This window comes from Ursus americanus, chromosome 33 (assembly GCF_024610735.1).
Source record: "Ursus americanus isolate L20-20 chromosome 33, mUrsAme1.1.p, whole genome shotgun sequence".
NCBI lineage: Eukaryota > Metazoa > Chordata > Mammalia > Carnivora > Ursidae > Ursus > Ursus americanus.
The window spans coordinates 3,568,821-3,585,178 of NC_142159.1; the positions used below are offsets into that span (position 1 = coordinate 3,568,821).

General features: G+C 42.6%; 1 protein-coding gene across 3 annotated transcripts in view; it reads right to left on the bottom strand.

The window, feature by feature from the left end:
• The window catches only part of THRAP3 (thyroid hormone receptor associated protein 3), a 61,815-nt gene extending 46,818 nt beyond the window's left edge, over positions 1–14,997 (bottom strand). Inside the window, exon 1 of one of the 3 annotated variants that reach the window (XM_087858318.1) lies at positions 14,873–14,997. The gene's annotated coding sequence lies outside the window, so the exon portion shown is untranslated. Of the gene's footprint in view, positions 1–609; positions 976–13,903; positions 14,473–14,872 lie in introns of those variants that run through there. The other 2 variants (XM_087858319.1, XM_045782604.2) reach the window with 2 other exon arrangements.
• Positions 14,998–16,358: the final 1,361 nt, after the last annotated feature.

The following is a 16,358-nucleotide window of genomic DNA, read 5'->3' on the forward strand; positions in this document are numbered from 1 at the left end:
TATTTTCTTAAGCTATGGTCTCTTGGTACATGTCAACCCTCAGCCTAGAATGTCTCCTCCCCTCCCACCAACCAAACTCCTTCTCACTCCTACAAGGGTCTCCTTCCCCAGCAAGCTGTCCCTGGTGCACACAGGCTGAGTTCGGTACTGCTTCTTGGTGTTACCCTAGACATGTCTCTCCTTACACTCATCTCATTATACCCATTAATGTCGATTCCCCTCAAAGGACTGCAAACTCTATCTCCCTAACACTGATATGTGTTTGCTGAGTAAACTGGAAACCCAAGCAATAAAATCTTGACTTATACCAAAGGTCATCAGGTAATTAACATCAGGAAGAGGCCATAAGGGGCGCCTGGGTGGCTCAGTCGGTTAAGCAACCGACTCTTTGTTTCGGCCCCCAGTCAGACTCTGCACTCGGCAAGGGAGTTTGATTGTCCCTCTCCCTCTGCTCCTCCTCCAGTGTGTGTTCTCTCTCTCTCACTCTTTCTCTCCCTCGAATAAATACAATCTTTAAAAAAAATATTTAACCTTAGCTACTTCCCGTCAGAAAAAAAAAAACCAAACAAACTAGGGATTGAGGAGATTATGACAGCTGGGCAAACAAACCTGTAGTGTTTTACCACAGAAAACCGTGCGGTGTCTGTTCTAAGCCCCTTCCTTCCATGGCATCAGCAGGCACTGAGACTGAATCCAAGGCTGGCGACAGTACTCCAAGTGGCTTTGGAGAGAAAGATACTTCCCATATGGGTCATGAATACAGGGCCCTCTACATTAAGGGATCAGCAAGTGATGCACACAGGCCAAATCTAGCCCAACCTATTTTTTCCTTTTTCCCACCCATGAGCTAAGAATTGTTTCTACATTTTTAAATGGTTGAAAAAAATCGAGAGTATTTCAGGATGGGTGAGAATTCTACGAAAATTCCAACGTCAACATCTATGAACAGTTTTACTGGAACACAGACGGGTCCGTGGTTCACAGAGAGCGGCTCTCACACACCAGCAGAGTGGAGCGGCTGCAAACGAGACCGCGCGTGCGCTCTCACCGCTGCGAGCAGCCGCGGACCGCAGCCAAGCAGTCACGGCTGGGCCCTTCAAGTACCACGCGTTCTGTCGTTTCATTATCAGTTTTAAATTACCAGTGTATCTTCGTATGTTAAAACAAGAAGACAAAAGTGTTTAAACGTTACCCATTTAAGGGACAGTGTAGAGTGTGGATTATTTTGTAATGATTTAGATGGCAAAATTCTCTTATGAACAAACACCGTAACTGTGCCAAGAATACAATATATGTCGATATTACCAAACTAAGCACGCATCACAGTGTTCATACCTAACAGCATTCTGTTAGAAAATTAGAAAATTTAAAACAGAATATCTCATTACAACTGAAAATCTTCACCAAAAAAATAATAAAAATGAAGTTTCTGACTGGTTCATCTGTTAGCTTAACAGGGAAAGCCATTTATTTACAAAGAGCTGATTACATTATGTTTGCAGCAGCCAAACGAATGTGTCCAGAAAAAATCACTTTGTTTAAGACTATTAGCCTTTTGGCTGGAAAAGCTGAGGACAATGGGAGCAACAACAGTAGCCAATTAAAAAATAAGGCAGGGATGCCTGAGTGGCGCAGACGGGTAAGCGTCGGTGCATGGGACTCTTGGTTTCAGCTCAGGTCCTGTTCTCAGGGTCACGAGATGGAGCCCGCATCGGGATCTGCACTCAGTGGGGAGTCTGCTTGAGATTCTCTCTCCCTCTCCCTTTGCCCCTCCCACTTGTGCGCTGGTGTTGTCTCTCTCTCTCAAATAATTTTTTTTTTAAGATTTTATTTATTTATTTGACAGAGAAAGAGAGAGCCAGTGAGAGAGGGAACACAAGCAGGGGGAGCGGGAGAGGAAGAAGCGGGCTCCCAGAGGAGGAGCCTGATGCGGGCTCGATCCCAGAACACCGGGATCACACCCTGAGCCGAAGGCAGACGCTTAACGACTGAGCCACCCAGGCGCCCCTCAAATAAATCTTTTTAAAAAGGTAAGGCAGGTGGAAGGGAAAGGAGTTGACCTAAAGTAACTATGGAAATGAGTAGAACAGGGAAGACAGCAAAACGAACTGCATTCTAGATGTTAAAGTTGCTTCCCATGGGGGTATGGGTTAACAATTCTGAAACCATTATACATGTATACTGGAATTAATAAGTAAATGGATAGCAGACGGTGAGAGCCAAATTTCTCACTGTTGGAGTGTGAGGCCACAAACGACAGACAGAAAGGCTAGAACGATCCAGGTGGTACTGGATTAGAAGTGGAGCTACCAGTATAAGCTCCTGCTGAGCTTAATACAGATAGACACAAATGGATACACACAGATACATCAGAAATATTTACAAATATTTCTATATGTATATAAAATGTTATTATACATATATTTCCTATATGTACACACACATGTATTTCCTTGCTTTGTCATCTGAGAAGACCTATAAGCAGTAACATTCCAGCAGCAATAAGCACACCTAGCACCCACACCTTGATTTCTAGTAATATTCTCCAAAAAAAGAAACCAAGGCTCCTTGGAGAAATGACTGACTCCAGGGCTGAGGCCAGCAATACACTGCATAAGCCTTAATATCTTGTAGTGCCAGAAAGAAGTACAACAAACAAACAAAAACCACCACAATGAAGGGAATATGTCAAAAGGACACTCCTGTCCAACTGAAAGAACTCAAGAACCAAAATGAAAAAAAAAATTGAAATGAATGGTTAATTCAAAGTATAAAATACCTATGAGACTAAACTGATATAAATGTATAAATGGATAAGAAGAAACCAATTTCCCATGTCGAAGACTTCCAAATAATTTATGCATATATTCCACCCTCCAGAACGTAAAACATAGCTCTCCATTTCGTAAGTGGAGTGAGCCCAGTGATTTCCTTCCAAAAAGTACAGTATGGAGGGAAGGGAATAATTTACACCGGAGAAACCTAGCCAGGTGATCAAAGTTAACATCAACCATTAATCATGTCGGTAACATGTATTCCTTGATATGATGTGATGGAAATGATACCTTACTTCTGTGGTCATTCTCACCAAAATCTGTTAACACCAGTCTAATCGTGAGAAAAATCCCAACTGAGGAACCTTCTACAAAATATCTAACCAGCACTCCTCAAAACTGTCAGTCACCAAAAATAAGAAAAGTCTGAAAAGGTGTCACAGCCAAGCCTAAGGAGACATAACAACTAACTGTATATCCTAGATAGGATCCTGGAACAGAAAAGGGGTATTAGGTAAAAATTAAGAAAATATTTATGAAGTAAGGACTTTAGTTAACAAGAATGCATCAACATTGGTTCATTAGCTAGGTAGGACCAATGTACTACATACTAACTCGTTAACAGGGGAAAAGGGCATGAGGTATACAGGAGAACACTCTGTACTATCTTCTCAGATTTTCTATAAATCTGAAACTGGTCAACAACCACATATTTGTTAAGGGGGGGGGAAATTTTCAGTGGTGTTCCTTGCCTCTTGATTCAACAGATATTATAGGTACTGCGTAACTGTTTACTGGAGAAGTCAACGCTGGCTTTGAAATGACTGAAGAGTCAGCTTCTATGAATAGTCTATATGAACAACTGTAGGTGAGACTCCCTCAAAGACGCTTGAGAGGACGCTTATACAACCTGAACCTGAATCTGCATTTTTATGGGAAATCTATATTATGGCAAATTAATCTGAACAACAGTAAACACTGTTTGAACCTCAGGTAATGTCAAGTTACGTTATTCACTTCCTCTACTACCAAAGTAGTAGAATGAATGAAATCCCTGTTCACACAAAACTTTGAAAGACCTATTTCCTTAATTCAAACTACACTTCCAGCATATTTCCAGTCTTAATGAAAGTGCAAAGTAAATCTCCATCTTTCAAAATCCATCTAGCGGTGCAACTGAGAAGCTTCCACCTAGGGGTGCCTGGCTGGCTCAGTCAGGTGAGTGTGTGGCTCTTGACCTCGGGGTTCTGAGTTTGGGCCCCACATTGGGTGTGGAGATTACTTAAAAATAAAATCTTTAAAAAAAAGAAACCCAAAAAACTTCCATCTAATATTCCATTGGAAAGAATTACTCTGCAGCGTAATGGAACCCCAAAAGGCAAATATCAAGAAATGAATCTAACAGAATTCTATAAATGCCTTCCAAGTGATGAATGTGCTCAAAAATAAAACATATGCTCAAAAAAATCATATGCTCATGGATTACTATTAGTATTTGGCAGTACCTGTCTGTGTAAAGACATTTTCAAAGATGACATATGTGCAATCGCACTACAGATTTCAGCATAGGTAAAACTAACTCTGAACCCCAGTAATGTGAAATGTTATCTCCCAAAGTGAATTCCACTCTTGTAACACACCTGCCTTACAAAAACTGTATTCAACTATTACATTTTGAATTCTGCCAATAAAATATTTGTTTTCTTGGGGTGCCTGGCTGGCTCAGTCAGTAGAACATGCAACTCTTAATTAATCTCAGGGTAGTGAGTTCAAGCCCCACGTTGGGTGTGTAGATTACTTAAAAAGATAAAAATTCTAAAAATTTTAAATATTTGTTTTCTTCACTGTTATTTAAGTACCTATGTAATATCCTCAGTTTTGCCTCTTGGCCCCCAAAGCCTAAAGTATCATCTGGACCCACAGAGAAAAAGTCAGCCAACTCTGGCTCTACACCATTTGCTTTACAAAGGCAGTTAGTGCAAATGACCATGTAATAAGAATAAACCCTTAATGAGCCAGCAGTAATTCTCAAAACTGCAGGGGTCTCAAATGGTAGAAACTGTCACTGTTTAATCCTCATACCCAACAAATTACAGTAAGACAAATAAAATTAGTAATCAATCATCCCAAAACAATTTCCCAAGCACTGGCCCAATAAATAGTACGAAACAATACACGCTCTAAAGGCTTTGATTCCCAGCACCACCAACTAGTAGTTTTGAAACCTGTGGTAAGTTACTTTATTAAATCCCACTATCTGTCTCATCTGTAAAACTGATTCCCACTACATACAGCTGTTATTAAAACTGAATGAGTTAATACGTATGTGAAGCACCTGAAACAATACTTACTAGCACACATTTAGCATCAATAGCATTATTAATCGGGTCAACGTCGAAATCACAGTTAAGAGACAAGACTTCCACCGGCTAGTATGGGTAATCACACGGTCATTGAACAATTACTCTTTCTCCTGAGAATTCCGAATTTGTCTTTATGGTAGACTCAGAATGTAAGACACTGAGCTTACTCAAAAATAACAATTTTAAACAAACAAATAAATAAATCATTCTTAATTTCCTTCACTGGGCACCATGTAAAGCACAAAGACGAATCACAAACTCTGTATCCTTCCCCGCGCTTATAATACAACACAGGAGTTCTCTCTGCTCAGTATATATTATCATTATTCTGATATCATTATGCTGAGAACCTGGTTAATAAAACTTCCAACCAGCCCACACTTACAATGTTTATGGATCTATTTCTAAATGTCACTGAAAGAGTTATCTGAAAAAATGACTGTGACTTGAAGTGCTAGGAGAATTAAAGAGAAAATCTGCCACCATCAGACCCTGAATAGGGTGTGTCAGCCTCAAGGCAGTCTAGAGCTGGCTTTACTCGAAAAGCAGAGAGTCCCGTGATTAAGAGACCACAATCCACTCTAATCTACAGGCAAAAATACTACCTGGACAAATAGGACCACAATTAAGAGTCACAGAGCAGTAAGAACTGGAAGCACTCCTAGAGATCACATCTAGTATAACCCTAGGTTTACAGAAGGGAAACTGAGCCCAGAGAAAGGAAGGATTTCACCCAAGGTGACCTAAAACTGGAGCCTAAAGGCCGTTGGCCATCAGTGTCCCAATTCTTTCACGTCATCGTGCTAATGGTTTACCTGTTCAAGAACCTTAAGCTACAAACTTCATCCAGTTGGCTTGGATTCCTCACTTTTCTTCCATTACTTGCTATCTAAGGAAAAAATTTCTTTAATATGCTTTATGAAATCAATCTTAGAAAACATTTCTAAATCATCCTAAAATGTGCTCTACTGGAAGCCACAGGGGATGCTAAGAATAAATCTAATTCACTAAAGCCCTATTTGAAAGGAAATTTCAGTAAACAAGAAACTATTAATTTTAGAGTTGGAAAAGTAGATGGTACATTCAGAGTCTGTCTTCTGCAACTGCTTAGCTTTATTAAAAAAATTTCAACCAAAACAGTAATTTAATTAACCACCCACTTACACCAGGGCATTAGACCAAGACAACCAACTTTTAGATGAATCACATTTGCTATCATTTGTAAACAAGCAACAGAAAAGAGACCAAATTTCATGACAGAATAATATCATAAACAAGAAGATCTGATCATATGCTGGAAAAGCCATTAAAACATAATTGCCTTTGGAGATATTTTTCTTCGTTTTTCCTTTTTTAAATTACAAATCAGGAGTAGTTACTAGGTGTGACATCAAAGTCAATAACTACTCAGAATACCGCCAAATTAACTTATCTTCAACTAAACTTACTATTAGAAAGAACCTCATCAGCAATTTTGGAAATCTATCCCAAAATGTCCATATCCTCTGGTTCTAATTCTAGAAAATAAATCTGCAGCCAATATTAACCCAACAGCAATTTACACACTATCTAGGGAAGCCCAAGACTCCTCTTCCCACAAAATACCAATTCCCAAGGCCACTGAACCATTCTCCTTATCAGAAGGTTCCTCACAAAACACATCTCATTCCAAAGCATTTACAGGTAATGTAACAGCTCATCAGAATCAGTCCTATATTCTTAAGTTTAACTAGGAAAATAGATTGCTATAAAAACTGGTATAATCACTAAGAGAATTATATCATCTGTCAGATTTTTTTTAAAGATTTGAGAGAGAGCGGGGGAGGGGCAGGAGAGGGAAAAATCTCAAGGAGACTACCTGCTGAGTGGGGAGCCCAGTGTGTTGACTCGGGGCTCCATCTCACAACCCTGACATCATGACCTGAGCCAAAATCAAGTTGGACGCTTAACCCGGTGAGCCACCCAGGCGCCCCTGTCAAATTGATTCTTGTAAATGGAGTTATCCCCCTAAAAGGGACTCATGCCATCCCTGATTTAGCAATCCTGCTTTCTATTTCTTGGAAATTTGGTTTTAGATTACATGAATGTTTTTCCAACTTCTCATACATAAAGTTAAGAAGATTTAAGCCCTGAAAAAAGGGTAAAGGCCACTATACACAACCCAAAAACAAATCAGGACTTGAGATTCAAAATATTGAGAAATAACTAAAATAGGGGACACCTGGCTGGTTCAGTCAGTGAAGCATGTGACCCCTGATCTCAGGGTTGTAGGTCTGAGCTCCGCATTGGGTGCAGAGATTACTTAACAATAGACAAAATCTTAAAAACCAAAAAACAAAACAAAACACCTACAACCAATCTTATGGGAAAAGTAAAATTAGATCCCTACCTACCGTCACAAACAAAATAAACTCTAAGTTTATTTGGACTGAAAATACATAAAATTTTGAAAAAAGTACCAATCATTAAATATGAAAAGCTTTGAAACTTTTAGAAGAAAATATGGGGGGGGGGTGCCTGGGTGGCTCAGTCAGTTAAGCATCTGACTCTTGATTTCAGCTCAGGTCATGATCTCAGGGTCATAAAATCAAGCCCTGCTTCAGGCTCTGCTCTGTGGGAAGTCTGCTTCCTCCTCCCTATGCCTCCCTCACACTCTCACACTCTCTAAAAACCATTTCTATAAAAAAGAAAATACAGCAATCTATAGAACTTAAGAAAAAGGATTACGAACAAAATATTCTAATTATAAACCATAAAGGCAGAGATTGATAAATGTCTTTATGTTTTAGAAAAACAAAACGAGGGACGCCTGGGTGGCTCAGTCAGTTAAGCATCTGCCTTCAGCGCAGGTCATGATCCCAGCGTCCTCCTGCTGAGCAAGGAGCCTGCTTCTCCCACTCCCTCTGCCTGCCGCTCCCCCTGCTTATCCTCGCTCTGTCAAATGATTAAATATTTTTGGGAAAAAAAAGTGTATCCAGGATTTATGTATTTGAACAATGCTTCCTTGTTCACTAAAAGGAATAAAGGAAGGTAGATGAACAATCTACAAGACAAAGCCTGTATCCTTATAGCTTTGCTGTGATATTTAACACCCAAAAAGGAAACCAAAGATCCTCTCCTCAGAAAGTACCCTCTATTTCTTGTTAGCAGCTCTCAGATAAGTTACCAGAATAAGATGAGCCGAGAAGGGCAAGGTCAAAATTCTAGCTGGAATAACATATTGTACATAAAGTTACAGTTTACGTATACTTTTGACTAGCACATAAAATCTTAATTTCCAAACAGCCACAGCAATAATTCAGCTGACAACTTTGAAACTCAGTGTTACCTTTCACTTACATTCATGGTTCATGTATGCAAATACACAACTCATTAATGATGAGTGGTTATCAGGTTTCATTAGGAAGCTGGCGCTTTGGGGGCGCCTGGGTGGCACAGCAGTTAAGCGTCTGCCTTCGGCTCAGGGCGTGATCCCGGCGTTATGGGATCGAACCCCACATCAGGCTCCTCCGCTATGAGCCTGCTTCTTCCTCTCCCACTCCCCCTGCTTGTGTTCCCTCTCTCGCTGGCTGTCTCTATCTCTGTCAAATAAGTAAATAAAATCTTCCAAAAAAAAAAAAAAAAGGAAGCTGGCGCTTTGGATGAACCATATTAAAAATTTTTTCATTAAAAAAACTTCAAGGGTGCCTGGATGGCTCAGTTGGTTAAGCCTCTGACTCTTGATTTCGGCTCAGGTTATGATTTTAGGGTTGTGAGATCAAGTCCCACCTCCGGCTCCATGCTCGGTGGGGAGTCTACTAAAGATTCTCTCTCCCTTTCCCTCCAACCCTGCTCATGCGGGCTCTCTCTCTCATATAAATAAACCTTTAAAATTTTTCATTAAACTTTCTTTTGTAAAAGAAGAACTATTTGGGATGCCTGGGTGACTCAGGTGGATGGGTGTCTGCCTTCAGCTCAGGTCATGATCGCAGGGTCCTGGGATCAAGTCCCACATAGGGCTCCTTGCACAGCAGGGAGCCTGCTTCTCCCTCTGCCTGCTGCTCCCCCTGCTTGTTCTCTCAGACAAATAAATAAATAAAATCTTAGAAAAGAAAAGAGAAAAGAAAAGAGAAAAGAAAAGAAAAGAAAAGAAAAGAAAAAAGAAAAGAAAAAGAAAATGAAAATCTTAGGGTGCCTGGCTGCCTCAGTCAGTACAGCATCTGACTCTTGATCTTGTGGCTGTTAGCTGAGGGGGAGCGGGGAGCAGCAGGCAGAGGGAGAGGGAGAGGGAGAGGGAGAAGCAGACTCCCCACTGAGCAAAGAGCCTGATGCCAGCTCGACCTCACAACTCTGTGCCCAACTGATACACCCAGGCGCCCCTAGAGATTACTTCAAAAATACATTTCAGGGCGCCTGGCTAGCACAGCAAGCGAATCTTAATCTCAGGGTCGTGAGTTTAAGCCCCAAGTTGGATACGGAACCTACTTAAAATAAAAAATAAGGGATTGCAAAGGGGCAGCTGGGTGGCTCAGGTCATGATCTCAGGGTCCTGGGATAGAGCCCTACATCGGGCTCTCTGCTCCGCGGGGAATCTGCTTCTCCCTCTCATTCCCCCTCTGTGCCCTCCCTCTCTCTCAAATAAATAAAATCTTAAAAAAAAAAAAAAAAATACGGGACACCTAGGTGGCTCAGTAAGTTAAGCATCTGCCTTCGGCTCAGGTCATGATCCCAGGGTCCTGGGATCAAGTCCCGTATCAGGTTCCTTGCTCGGCAGGAGCCTGCTTCTCCCTCTGCCTGCTGCTCCCCCTGCTTGAGCAAAGCACTCACACTCTCTCTGACAAATAAATAAAAACTTAAAAATAGATCAATAGAATACATAAATTTCTTTAAAGAAAAAAATCTTTCAGTAAGTAAAAATGAAATGTTAAGCAGAACCCCTAAGTAAAAAATTATCAATGCAGAAATGGGAGTGGGCTGCTCAGAGTCCTGCCAGCTCAGTCTCTTCCCTCAAAAGCTCCTGAGGCACCCTCCTCACTCCAAGAAGTATTTTAAAATCTCTTGTCCAATCCATACTTGGCTAAACTTACTAAAAATTCAAGAAAAACAATCATCACCACAACTTACTTATACAGTTACCTCAGTTTCACAGAACAGCCTTTAGAGAATAGCTTTTGAAAACAAACTTTTATAAACCAACTTCATAATCCACTTACAAAAGATGTACACATTATAACAATAGTTCGGTCAGTTTTGACAAAATAAACTGTGAAACACTACCCCAACCAAAATATGGAATATTTCAGGGACGCCTGGGTGGCTCAGTCGTGAAGCATCTGCCTTCGGCTCAGGGCGTGATCCTGGCGTTCCGGGATCGAGCCCCACATCAGGCTCCTCCGCTGGGAGCCTGCTTCCTCCTCTCCCACTCCCCCTGCCTGTGTTCCCTCTCTCGCTGGCTGTCTCTGTTAAATAAATAAATAAAATCTTTAAAAAATATATATATATGGAATATTTCAGGGGCACCTGGGTCGCTCAGTCAGTTAAGCGTCCGACTCTCAATCTTAGCTCAGGTCTTAATCTCAGGTCTTTGAGTTCAAGCCCCGCGTTGAACTTTAAAATATATAAATATAAATAAATAAATAAATATATATATATATAAACTTTAACTTTACATATATATAATATATAACTTAATACATTAATACTGTAATTAATATTTTATATTATAATTACAATCAACATTTATATTAATGTTATAAAAACATTTTATATTAACTTAATTATTATAACTTAATAATTACATATATTATCTATAACTTTAAGATATACACACACACACATATATATGTATATAGGATATTTCTATCACTTCAGAAAGCACCTTCCTGCCCCTTTGAAATCTCCTCACCTACCACCATACAAATCAGTTTCAACTGGTAGATTTCTTTTTTTTTCATCAGTCCGCAAAAAATAAGCCAACAAGACATAAAACAAATTTTAATGGTGATACAACGTTAAGACAGAAAAAAGGGTTAAGTGGAGGCATCAGAGACCTGATTCATATATCTAAAACAGGCAGACCAAATTAAAGTGCCTACAAACAGACATGTAATATAAGGTGTAAGATAATATCTAGTGACACTCCACTCCATGTCAGGCTGTAGGGAGGTCTCTAACAAACTGGAGAGGACATGCCCAACTACAAAAGATGGCTGCTATGAAAGCAGAAACACAGGTCCATGGCTGCCAGAACGGATTTTTCGAAAGCAATCCGAGTCCAAATTTTTACTTAAAATCTCCTTGTTTTTTAACGTTGACAACCAATTCAAATTTACAAGACTGTATGAGCCAATCAAAACACATCTGGAGATTGGATCTGGTCCATAAGCCTTCAGTTTCCAACCTCTGCCGTAAAAAGAAAAATACCTGGTTCTTTCAGTACAGCTCTAACTCTGGGGTACAAAGTACACCCAAGCTTCCAGGAACACAATGTCATGTACAAATATGCTCAAAAAATATCAATATACATCTGAAACCCCTAACTGCTGAAGGAAAGCAAGAAGAAAATGATCTTGCTCTTCATCAACTGAAGCGCTCCATTTGTACCACTTCAAATAGGAACGGTTTCTTCCAGTGGAAGCAAACATTAGGAAATGGATTTTCATGAAACTGAGCTCACTAATGTTTAGCTTCCTCAGTATGTGCATCAGCCTGTAACTCACACACAAAAAGAAACTAAAAGATGATCTATGGCACAGCATTTAACCTTGATTTAAAAAAAAAAAGGTCCCATGAAAGACTAAGCAATGGGGTGCCTGGCTGGCTCAGCTCTCCGGGCAACTCCTGATTTTGGAGTTTTGAGTTTGAGCCCCATGTGGGGTGTAGAGATTACTTAAAAAAAAAAAAAAAAGAAAAAGATGAAAGAAAGCCATCTTTTAGAAGGGTACCCATGACTCAACTCTCCTGATAAGCTGCGGGCAACTACTTTTTTATGGGTTATAAACCTGCATTACAGGCTCTAGAGCAGTGGTTCTTAAATTTTGAGACTAATGAATAAGACGGAAGGTATCAAACCTCTGAGAAAATGCACTCCCTCACAAAAATTTTACAGTTCGTGGGCTCCCTACATGGACCAAAGATTATGAATGGCCTGCTCCAAAGAATATTAAACCTATGTCATCTCCAAACCCCCCGCTTCTTCCCACCAGTACATCTCCATTCCATCTACTTTGGACAACTCCCATGTCCAGCCTGGACCAGTACAGCAGCCTTAAATGAGATCCCCCCCCATCTTCCATACCTCTGCAAAAGTTATTTTAAAATATAAATCAGAAGGCTTCGAAGGCTTCCCCAAACAACCTTACCTGTCCATGTATTCTGTAACCACTCTCCTCACTGTGTGTGTCAGCTACTCTGGGCCTCTTTTCAGTGCTGAAAGCACACTGAATTCTCCCCATCTTCAAGTTTTGGCACTTGCTGTTCCCTCCACACAGAATGCTCTCTCCTACAAAACACTCTCCTCACTCGCGCCCGAAAGAACTTCTCTGACCACCCTTAGGTTTCCCTTGTTAGTGTCTATTAGAGTCCCTGCTTAGGATCTCCACATCACTTTTCTCGATTTGTCATTTATTTGCTTACCTGTTGTTGTCTTCCCCCACTCTACTGGAAGTTCTCCAAAAGCGAGACCCCTTCTGTCTCATACCCCCCTGTACTCCCAGAGCCTAGCACGGGAGCCAGAAGATGGTACGTCCTCAGGCACTACTTGTTGAATCAATCAGTCAAATACTGAACTGACTCAATCTTAGATGGTTACAGAATGCGTATGTGAAGCAATTCATCAAAATCTAATATCTGAGAGAACAGCATTAACCTCACTACCTTCAATTCAGGATGTCACTGTGCCCAAGAGAAACAGGCTAGCATCTTAAGATTCTTAGTCGTTGAGACTAGCCATTCGAAATAAATAAATAATAGTCGTTGTCTTCTGCTCTCTCTGGGTCAGCCTCATCTCTTCCCACCTCTGCGCTAATTTCAGCAATATTCCAAGCTTCCTCATCCCAATTTCTCAGGACAAAACAGGACACTCTTTTTGGCACCCACAATTTCAGTGGCTAAATCAAATTCAAAAAGTGCCTGTAGGTGGTGTTTATGCCAACGAAACAGCTCAAGAACTGCTGCGGCTATTACTACTCTCACTACCACCACTAAAATGGGACTGTACTTCTGCAGACTAAAAACACCAGTCTCCAAAATCGGAGACCTGTCACTGGCGCCAAAAGGGTTAAAGAACAAAGCTGTATTTAGACATAAAGATTTTTAGTTAAACGACTTCTTCTGAAAACTTCAATTCACCTTTTACAAGATACAATCAAGCCTAAGAGGCTGCAGAATACACTTGTTTTGGATTATTGCTGAAGTGTGTGCACCAGTTTACAAAACATAATGCCCAGCGCAGAGCAAACTAAGGCGGATTTACTCCACAAGTTGTTCATAGCAGGAATCGCTGCTGACTCTTTAACAAGCTTCTACCTAATGATACACATTATCAAGCTGTCCAGATAACCGAACAGACAATATTCCCACAAATAAAAAAAGGGAGGGCCATCTGCAAGGAAAGGAAAATGCTGGTGTGATACCTGCGCTTCCACTCTGGGCCCACCATCTAGAAATCCTATAAACGATGATAATAATGATGTCGTTTAATACATGTCAGGTAATGAGCTAAGCGGTTCTCAATTTAATCTCATTTAATCTTCACAATCACTCTATAAAGTAGCCACTGTTACTTACCGCTATTCTGCAGATAAGGAAACTGAGGCACCCGGAAGCGACGCCCCATGACCTAAAATCAAAAGCTAACAGAGCCAAAATTTGAACCCAGGCAAGCTGGCTCCGGGGTCCATCTGTTATGTTGCCACCAGAAGCTTCACTGGCTCTCGCCCGCCGGGCTCTACCACTCTCTGAGGCTGCTTCTTCAATCCAATTAACAACCTCCCCGTAAACACCCTACTACCACTGACGGCTTCGAACTTCTGGGCACCAGCGCTACTTGCCAGCTTCTGCCGCCATGCTCCACCCCTTAGATTTAGAAAGGCAATGAGAAGAGCTGATAAAAGTTGCTGAGGTGCTAAAGGAGGCAAAGAAAATAGCCTCCTACAAGCAGAACACACGCCGATTACCACTGGAATGCAAGTCGGCCTCACCTCCAACCCAAGAGACTGAAATAAAAGTGGGCGCACAAATGTTCCCGGAGCAGATAAATTTGGACTATGCCTCCTCTGGCCGCAAGGCAGAAACGAAGGACTAACGTTTACAGAGCGCCAGCCACATGCGCCCTAGGAGAAGACAGAACCAGGCCAATGGAGACCGGGGGGGGGGGGGGTAGCACTCGAAGAGTTCCGGGAAAAGAAAAAATCCAAATAATGGGGTTCCTACGGCTAAAGAGAGAAACGAAGAGGTGGAGGCCTCTTCCTCGCAGCTTGCAAGGAGGAGAGAAAAGGGTAGGAGCTGCTCGGGAGAAAAGGCGGCCCAGAGCGTCGGGAGCTAGGCCGGAGCGAGGGGAAGCCCTGAAGGGCGGGGAGGGGGAGGAGCCGGAGAGAGCGGGGCCCGCTCACAGGAGGCCTGGGGGTAGGCGCGGGGGAGCGGCTCCGCGCCGGGCCTGCCGGGGACCCTGACCCAGCCGCCGCCGAGGAAAGATAAAAGACAAAACGACTAGAGCCGATGGAACTGCCCTAATCCCCATCAAAGGCCTTAACTCACCTGGGCCCACCGCAGCGATCGCAGCTGCAACCTCGCAACGGCACAACCGGCCCGAACCTCGCCCCCGCCCGACAGCGCGCCCCGCGTCCCCGCTCTCCGACGGCGGCAGCGGCGGCGTCGCCCGCTGACTCCTGGGAAATGTAGTGCTAAGCCCGTCTCTCCTTGCCAACTTGATAGTCGGTTGAACTACATTTCCCACAAGGCAAGGCGAGCGTTGGGCCCGCCGCTTTGCGTCACGCGCCAGGTTGTCGGCAGTCACGTGGGTTGCTCCGTTCCATCCCCTCCCCCCGCCTGGGTGGCCTGGGGAAGAAGGAGGGTGGTGGACGGAAGGGGCGGGGGCGTTGCTGACGCCACTACCCCCACCATTTTGGAACCAGCCTGGAGGGAGGGCCTGAGCCCCACCCACTGGCGGCCTTCCCCCGTTGTCGCAAAGTCTCTGAGCTGGGAATCCGCGCGCCTGGTTTTCAGTCTCTGCCCTGCCACCTCTCGCTTTGTGACCTTGAGCAAAACGTCTCCCCTCTGTGAGCCTCGGTTTCCTCCCCTATGGTATGACACTGGTAATTTCTATCCCATAGAGTTGTTGCGAGAGTCCGACAAAGTAAAACACATGAAAGCGGCTTGTACCCTGAAAGCGCGACTCAAAATGGAGTTTTTATTGTGATAGCGTGACCTCTTTCGGAGATCCAGGAGCCCCATGGGTCAAGCTCTGATCGGCCTCATCTCCCGGCACCTCCCCCTCCCCCGCCCATGACCATGGACGCACAGAAAGAGATTTCCTGAAAGTGTCCTGTGAAGCTTGTTAAAATGGTTGCCACTCACCTCTTAAACCAGAAGTTTCCCGGGAAGTATAGTCTTGGAATATGCATTATCAACACTTCTCCAGTGATTCTTATGCATCTACAAGTTCGAGAACCATTGCATTTATCAGGGTTTTGCTCAAGCAAGTTTTCGCTGGCATTACTGCCCTAACGAATTCCAACCTTGAAGACTGAGCTTAAATGTCACCTCTTCTATGAAGCCTTCCAAGTTCATTAGCTCCCCCCTATGTCTACTCCCACAGTATCTTTGCACCTTATTCTATAATTATCAGGACCTCTGTTTTGCCCACCAGACTGCGAGCTCATTGAGAACAGAGATCAGTTTTGGTGGATTTCTGCATCCCCAGGGCAAAGTAAAAAAAAAAAAATAAACATGAATAAATATTAAAGAAATCTGTCCTTCCTGCAAGAAAAGCTCACCAGGCTCAACTCAAGTCTCAGACCATGCCACATCAGCCCTCACCCTTACTGACCTCAGTGGCATTCCTTCCAGGCTACTTACTCTTTCTTCTTTCTTTGAGCACTTCCCTGCATGCCATGCAGTGCTTGTTAGGTTCTGATGCAACTTAATTTTCTTTTCTTTTTTTTAAGTGGGGGTGGGGGGTCTTGAATTCATGACCCTGAGATCAAGACCTGAGCTGAGATCAAGAGTGGGATGCTGGGGCACC